The sequence below is a fragment of the Triticum dicoccoides genome, chromosome 7A, assembly GCF_002162155.2.
Source record: "Triticum dicoccoides isolate Atlit2015 ecotype Zavitan chromosome 7A, WEW_v2.0, whole genome shotgun sequence".
Classification (NCBI taxonomy): Eukaryota; Viridiplantae; Streptophyta; class Magnoliopsida; order Poales; family Poaceae; genus Triticum; species Triticum dicoccoides.
In genome coordinates, this window is record NC_041392.1 from 446,843,844 (window position 1) to 446,850,929 (window position 7,086).

A 7,086-nucleotide genomic window follows, 5' to 3' on the forward strand; every position below is an offset into this window, starting at 1 on the left:
CACATCAGCTGGATAGTTCAGCAGTAGAACTCATCATCAGGTCTTCCAGTTCACACGGCATGACTTTGAGAACTTCATCTCCACCACGGACCTGGTTCTAATTCAAACAGAAAACCATATTTTATTACTACCTCCGTTCAGAAATATAAGATGATTTTCGATATTATACTCCATATATGACTACATATACGCACAGAAATGAGTGAACAAAGACACTAGAACATGTCTTCAAAGGCATAAGAGCAGAGGGATTACATGCAATATCCATAACACAAGTTACTGAGGCAAATATACCCTCTTAAAATGTAGCATTGATGTTCATAAAGTCTAGTTGAAATTAATCTATAAGAAATCAGTGTCAACCTCTCGCATGTTTTGGTCAAAAGAGGAACTTAGAACTGTCATTTGGCACACAAAAATCACATGCAAGATCACCCAGAAAGTTGTACTACTAGTACTAGTACTGCGTGTTAGATGAAAAAACACGATCAAGATCGAGAAAAAGATCATCAAGAAGAGATATTACCTGGCCTTGCTTAATGAGGGATCCCGGAGAGGGGGGGCTTGGACAGGGCGATGGCTTTGAGCTTGTCTGCGGTAGTCTCAGCGGGGTGCTTGCGCTTCTTCGTACCATGAGCCTCGACGGTTTTGGCCGGAGCCATAGACATCACTTCGCCTGGTGCTCCAGCGTCCATCAAGAAACTGTCAAATAGAAATAAAAGAAAAGAAACCATAATCACAAACCCAAAAGAAGAAAAGAGAGGGAGTTATAGGATCAGTCTCGGGGTTGCAAGATTGGGCCTTGGCCAGAATCAACACCATAGATGCGCTCACCTTTCCTTCTTTGGGAGAGAAGAACAATGGCAGAAGCAGGTCGGGGTTTTCTTGAAGAAATGAGGAAAAAGATTAGGCATAAGCGAGGGTTGGGTAGAGAGGAAGCTGAGAGAGAAGAGTGAAATGATGGTTGTGTAACACCCCGGATGTAACTACCTTAATTGTATTCCGACTCTTTCCTTTTCTGGCATTAAGTTATGTCATTTCCTCGTTGTCGGGTTTTTGCCTTTGTGTGTTTTTGTCTTTGTCTTGCATCTCATATCATGTCATCATGTGCATTGCATTTGCATACGTGTTCATCTCATGCATCCGAGCATTTTCCCCATTGTCCGTTTTGCATTTCGGTGCTCCTATGTCCTCTGGTGTCCCTTTCTACCTCTTTTCATGTGCGGGTGTTAAACGTTTTCGGATTGGACCGACACTTGTCATGCGGCCTTGGTTTACTACCGTTAGACCGTCTGTCAAGTTTCGTGCCATTTGGACTTCGTTTGATACTCCAACGGTTAACCGAGGGACCGAAAAGGCCTCGTGTGTGTTGCAGCCCAACACCCCTCCAAAGTGGCCTAAAACCCACCTAAACCCCTTCCATCATCTAGAGCGTTCGATCACGATCGCGTGGCCGCAAACCGCACCTCATTTGGAGCTTCCTAGATCCCTCTACCTCTATATATAGGCCACTCCCCGAAAATTCCGGATCCAAAACCACTCTAACCCTAAAAATCCGCTCGCGCCGCCGCCGGACATGTCCGCCTGCGCGCCGTACACCGCCATGATCCAGTGAGCGAGCGACATGTGGCTCCGCCGCCTACTTCCACCGCGCGGCCCGGCGAGCCCGTGGTCGGGCCCCGCGGCCCATGTCGCCCCGCCGCCACCTACCTCTGCTTCCGCCGCCTAGCCTTCCCCGCCACGCCGCCCGAGAGCTGCCGCGTGCTGCCCGCGCCGGCCACCGGCCGGAGCCGCCGCATCTTCGCCTGGCGCCGCGCCGCCGCTCATCGCTCCGGCGACCTCGCCGCACTCCGGCCCCGGCGACCCCTCCTCTCCGGCGTCCTCCTCCGACCGCGTCCCCGTCGCCGGTGAACAGTAACTTCGGCGCTGACGAACCTCGTAATCCGTGCCAGATCTGGATCTGAGAAGTTTCGATTGACTTTTTCCCCCAAACCCTAGATATTTTGCATACTTTGGCGCATCATAACTTCCTCATCGTGGCTCCATTTCGTGCGTGTAGCATATCAAAATGTTCGTCTAGACTCATTTCATCTCATTGCATCATTTTTAGTTGAGCTCATCTTGATGCCCGAAATGCTGTTGGAAGAGGTCTATGTGATGATAGTTTCAGATCTGTTTCAGCAAATGCACTTTTGTCATTTTTGCCATGATTAATGTGTGCATGCTATGATCCTGAGCTCTACATGTGTTTTGTAGAATGCCATGCCATCTTTAAAGGGGTGTATGCCATGTATTTTTGTAATATTTTTGGTGACTAGCACAAGCATGCAAAGTAGCTTACTCAATGATGCTGATTTCAGGGACTTAGAATTTCACTGAGTCCTTGCCCTGTCATTATTTTTATGCCATATGTTCATGTTGTTTCCTAGTGATCCGTGCCTCTTTTGAGCATGATCAGTAAGGATGTTTATAGATAATGTTGTGCTCTATCCATCCATGTCTTTGTTTGCAATTATGGAGCACCCTAGCTTGAGTCAATCGAGCTCTTCTTTTGCTATAAAATGTTCCTGACAGATTGTTAACATGTTTTGCAATTTTGCCAAGCTTGTTGTTTTTGATCTGTGCATGCTATGTTGTTGTTCTTGCCATGTCTAGGTTCTATGCCATGTCTACTTGCTGGGTGTATGCTTAGATTATCATGCAATGCCTCGTGGTGAGTGCATCGAGCTAGTAAACATGCCTACTTGTTATCTGTTTTGCATGCTCCAGTTTTTCACAAAGTCTGAATCTGTTTATGTTTTTGCTATGTTCACATGCTTGCAATTGTATTTTCTGATCCCTTTTGGCTAATGGTCACTAAGGGACTTTTGTTGTATGCTTTGAGTAGCTTTATGCCATTCCTTGCTTTGCCATGATATGTTCCTGTAGCATGAAGTTTTCGTTCTCTAAACATTGCTTCCTGATGATAAAATCCTGACTTGTTGATAATTTCACTAAGTCTGAAACCTGTTATCTTTTGCACTTTTGCCATGCTTGTTTGAACCTGCTATTGATTGAGTTAGCCATAGCTTAGTGTTCATCTTTTGTCAAGCATCATGAGTGGATCGCTGCCATGTATTTTGTTGCCATGTTTGAGTGCAGTATCTTATTTATCTTGATGCATTTAGAAGGCTACTTACTGTTTATCGCAGGCCGGTGCCATATTTGTTTTGCTTGCCATTTCCAAACCGTGCATCCGATTCCTGTGATCTTTATATCGATTTCAACCAAAATCACCTCCCCTTTCCAGTGGCACTTTTTGTTTTCCAAGTTGAGGCTAGGTTCACTCATTCAATTCCAAATCATGCCTATGCATCACATATCGCATCCCGCATATCATACCATGTTTGCATCATGTTGCTTGAGCATTGCACGTGGTTGATTGTGTTCCTTTTTGTTTGTTGTTCTTGCTTGGGTAGAGTCGAGAGACGAGTATATGAACGAGGAGCCCGTTGAGTACGCTTACAAGGATCAAGTCAACTCTGAGAACTTTGCAGGCAAGATGACCATACCCTCGAAATCACTTCTATCTTTGCTTGCTAGATGCTCGCTCTTTTGCTATGCCTATGCTACGATACCTACCAATTGCTTATCATGCCTCCCAAATTTCCATGTCAAACCTCTAACCCACCTTGTCCTAGAAAACCATTGTTTGGCTATGTTACCGCTTTGCTCGGCCCCTCTTATAGCGTTGCTAGTTGCAGGTGAAGATTGGAGATCGTTCCTTGTTGGAACTTGTTTATTGTTGGGATATCACAATATTATCATGTTTATCTTAATGCACCTATATACTTGGTAAAGGGTGGAAGGCTCGGCCTTATGCCTGGTGTTTTGTTCCACTCTTGCCACCCTAGTTTCCGTCATATCGGTGTTATGTTCCTGGATTTTGCGTTCCTTACACGGTTGGGTTATAATGGGAACCCCTTGACAGTTCGCCTTGAATAAAACTCCTCTAGCAATGCCCAACATTGGTTTTACCATTCGCCACCTAGCCTTTTCCCTTGGGTTTCGCGGACTCAAGGGTCATCTTTATTTTAACCCCCCGGGCCAGTGCTTCTCTAAGTGTTGGTCCGACCGAGCGATGTCCGGGGCTACCAGGGCAACTCTGGGCTGGCCTACCCGATGTCTGGCTCATCTGAGTGTGCCCTGAGAACGAGATATGTGCAGATCCTATCGGGATTTGTCGGCACATTCGGGCGGCTTTGTTGGTTTAGTTTTACCATTGTCGAGATGTCTTGTAACCGGGATGCCGAGTCTGATCAGAATGTCTTGGGAGAAGGAATATCCTTCATTGACCGTGAGAGCTTGTGATGGGCTAAGTTGGGACTCCCCTGCAGGGATTTGAACTTTTGAAAGCCGTGCCCGCGGTTATGGGCAGATGGGAATTTGTTAATGTTCGGTTGTAGATAACCTGAAACTTAACTTAATTAATATGCATTAACCGCGTGTGTAACTGTGATGGTCTCTTCTCAGCGGAGTCCGGGAAGCGAACACGGTGTTGGAGTAATGCTTGACGTAGGTTGTTCTAGGATCACTTCTTGATCATAGTTGTTCGACCATGCCTTTGCCCTCTCTTCTCGCTCTCATTTGCGTATGTTAGCCACCATATATGCTAGTCGCTTGCTGCAGCTCCACCTCATACCTTTACCTTACCTATAAGCTTAAATAGTCTTGATCGCGAGGTGTGAGATTGCTGAGTCCCCGTGACTCACAGATTCCTTCCAAAACCAGATGCAGGGACCGATGATACCGCTCCAGGTGATTCAACTGAGCTCAAGTGGCTGTTCGTTGAGGACTCAGGACGATACTACGTGTCTTTCCCAGATGATCAGTAGTGGTGCCCAGTTGGGGCGATCGGGGACTATGTTGCATTTGGGTTTATCTTTATTTTGGTTCCATAGCCGGACCTTGAGTGTATTTGGATGAATGTAATGTTATTTATGCATTGTGTGACGTGGCGAGTGTAAGCCAACTATGTATCTCTTTCCCTTTATGTATTACATGGGTTGTTTGCAAAGATTACCTCACTTGCGACATTGCTTTCAATGCGGTTATGCCTCTAAGTCGTGCTTCGACACGTGGGAGATATAGCCGCATCGAGGGCGTTACAAGTTGGTAATCAGAGCCTTCCCGGACTTTAGGAGCCCCCTGCTTGATCGAATCGTTGGCGTTGTTGAGTCTAGAAAAATGTTTTGAGTCATTTAGGATTATATATATCGGAGAGTTAGGAATTCTTTTTACTCCTCGGCCCCTTCGTCGCTCTGGTGAGGCATCCTGACATAGAGTTTTGACTCTTCTCTTCTCAAATTTCACTAAAAAAATTTAGGATCATGCGGGTATCTTGGAATCGTTCCGATGGTTTTGTGACGAGAACATTGTTCTTGGTGCCTCCTGACATTTAGGGGTTGTGGTAGTGTCCCGGGGAGTTGAGCTCCGAGGTGTTGTTGTCACAATTTTATCGTTGAGATTCTAGAATACCTGAGTTTCGCCGACATCGAAAATCTCCTTTATGCAGTTGTTGGTGAGATAACCTCGACGCCACCTAGTACTGGGGCGGGAGTTCGGGAGTATTGCCTTAACTCGTATAACGGATGCTTTTTGAAGGTTGAGGTAAATGATTCCGAAGGTTTCTTGGTTATGTGTTGAAGGATGGATACAGCTGGATGTAGGATTTGCTAGCTTTGGGTGAGATATTATGCTTCCCCTGTATCCCCAACACCTGATTGCATAACCGGAAAGGTTCGGGAGTTTCATAGGTGGGAATTCTTGTAGCTCTATTACTTCTTCCACGGATATTTGGTTTGTGATTGGGTAATCCTCACCAAGTATTTGTTCATGTCCGTACCTTGTTGTTTTATTCTTCTTCCTCCATCTAAGTGGCTTCTCAATTTATGGAAATGTGACCATTTCAATTGGAATTCATTCGTTCATTTTGTTCGGATGTGAAGACTTTATGTTGCAATTTCTATCTGTTGGATTCACCTTCAATATATGTCTGCCAAGATGCTAACGGATGTCACCCTCTTCAGGATGGCTCCCGCTAAGGGTCAGAATCAGAATCAGGATCCGCCACCACCACCTCCACCTCCGGAGGCATGGCAAGCTGTGATGGCTGCTACCAATGCAAACACGCAACTGATCATACAAATTCTGCAAGAGTGCAACCAAGGGAATCATGGCCATGGCAACAATCAGAATCAGTTTGCTACACTCAACTAGTTCCTTGCTAACCAGCCAAAGACCTTTAGCAACTGTGTTGAGGCCTCAAACACTGATGATTGGCTCGTGGATATCTGCAAGCATTTCGAGTGCAGTAACGCCAGGCCTGAGGACTTTGTCAAGTTTGCCTCCTTCCAACTCAAAGACCAAGCTGCAGAATGGTTTCAGCAATACAAAGATTTCAGAGGAGGTCGTGTGATTACCTGGGATGAATTCCGTCAAGACTTCAAAGCTCATCACATTCCTCAGAGTGTTGTTGAAAGCAAGCATGAGGAATTCCGCAACCTGAAGCAAGGCAGCTTGTCTGTTTACCAGTATAACATTCTGTTCCAGAGGCTCGCTCGTTGCGCCAAGCAAGACGTCCTTGACGAGAAGAGCATGATTTATCAGTTCAGGGGTGGCCTCAGAGAAGATCTCCAACTAGCTCTCGTCCTTTTTGAGCCGAAGAAGTACGATGAGTTCTACAATAGGGCAATGAAGCAAGAGACTGCTCAACTCAAGTGCGATGCTTCCAAGAAGCGAGTCAGAGATGCAACTCCTTCTTCCTCAACTCAAGTGGTGACTAAGCATCAAAAGTATTGGCTGCCTCCTCCTCAGTTCTGTTGGCCTTATCAGCAGAAGAGCAAAGGTGGCAATGGATCTTCCCACCCACCCAACCCAGGCTTTCAGAACAAGACTTCGTCTCAAGCTCCAAGATCAAGTGCTCTGTATCACCGTCCGCTCTCAGAGGTCATGTGCAACAAGTGTCAGCAGAAGGGTCACTATGCCAACAAATGCTTCAATCAGAGGCGTCTTCCTCCTCCTCCTCCTGTGAGATCTGCCAGTACC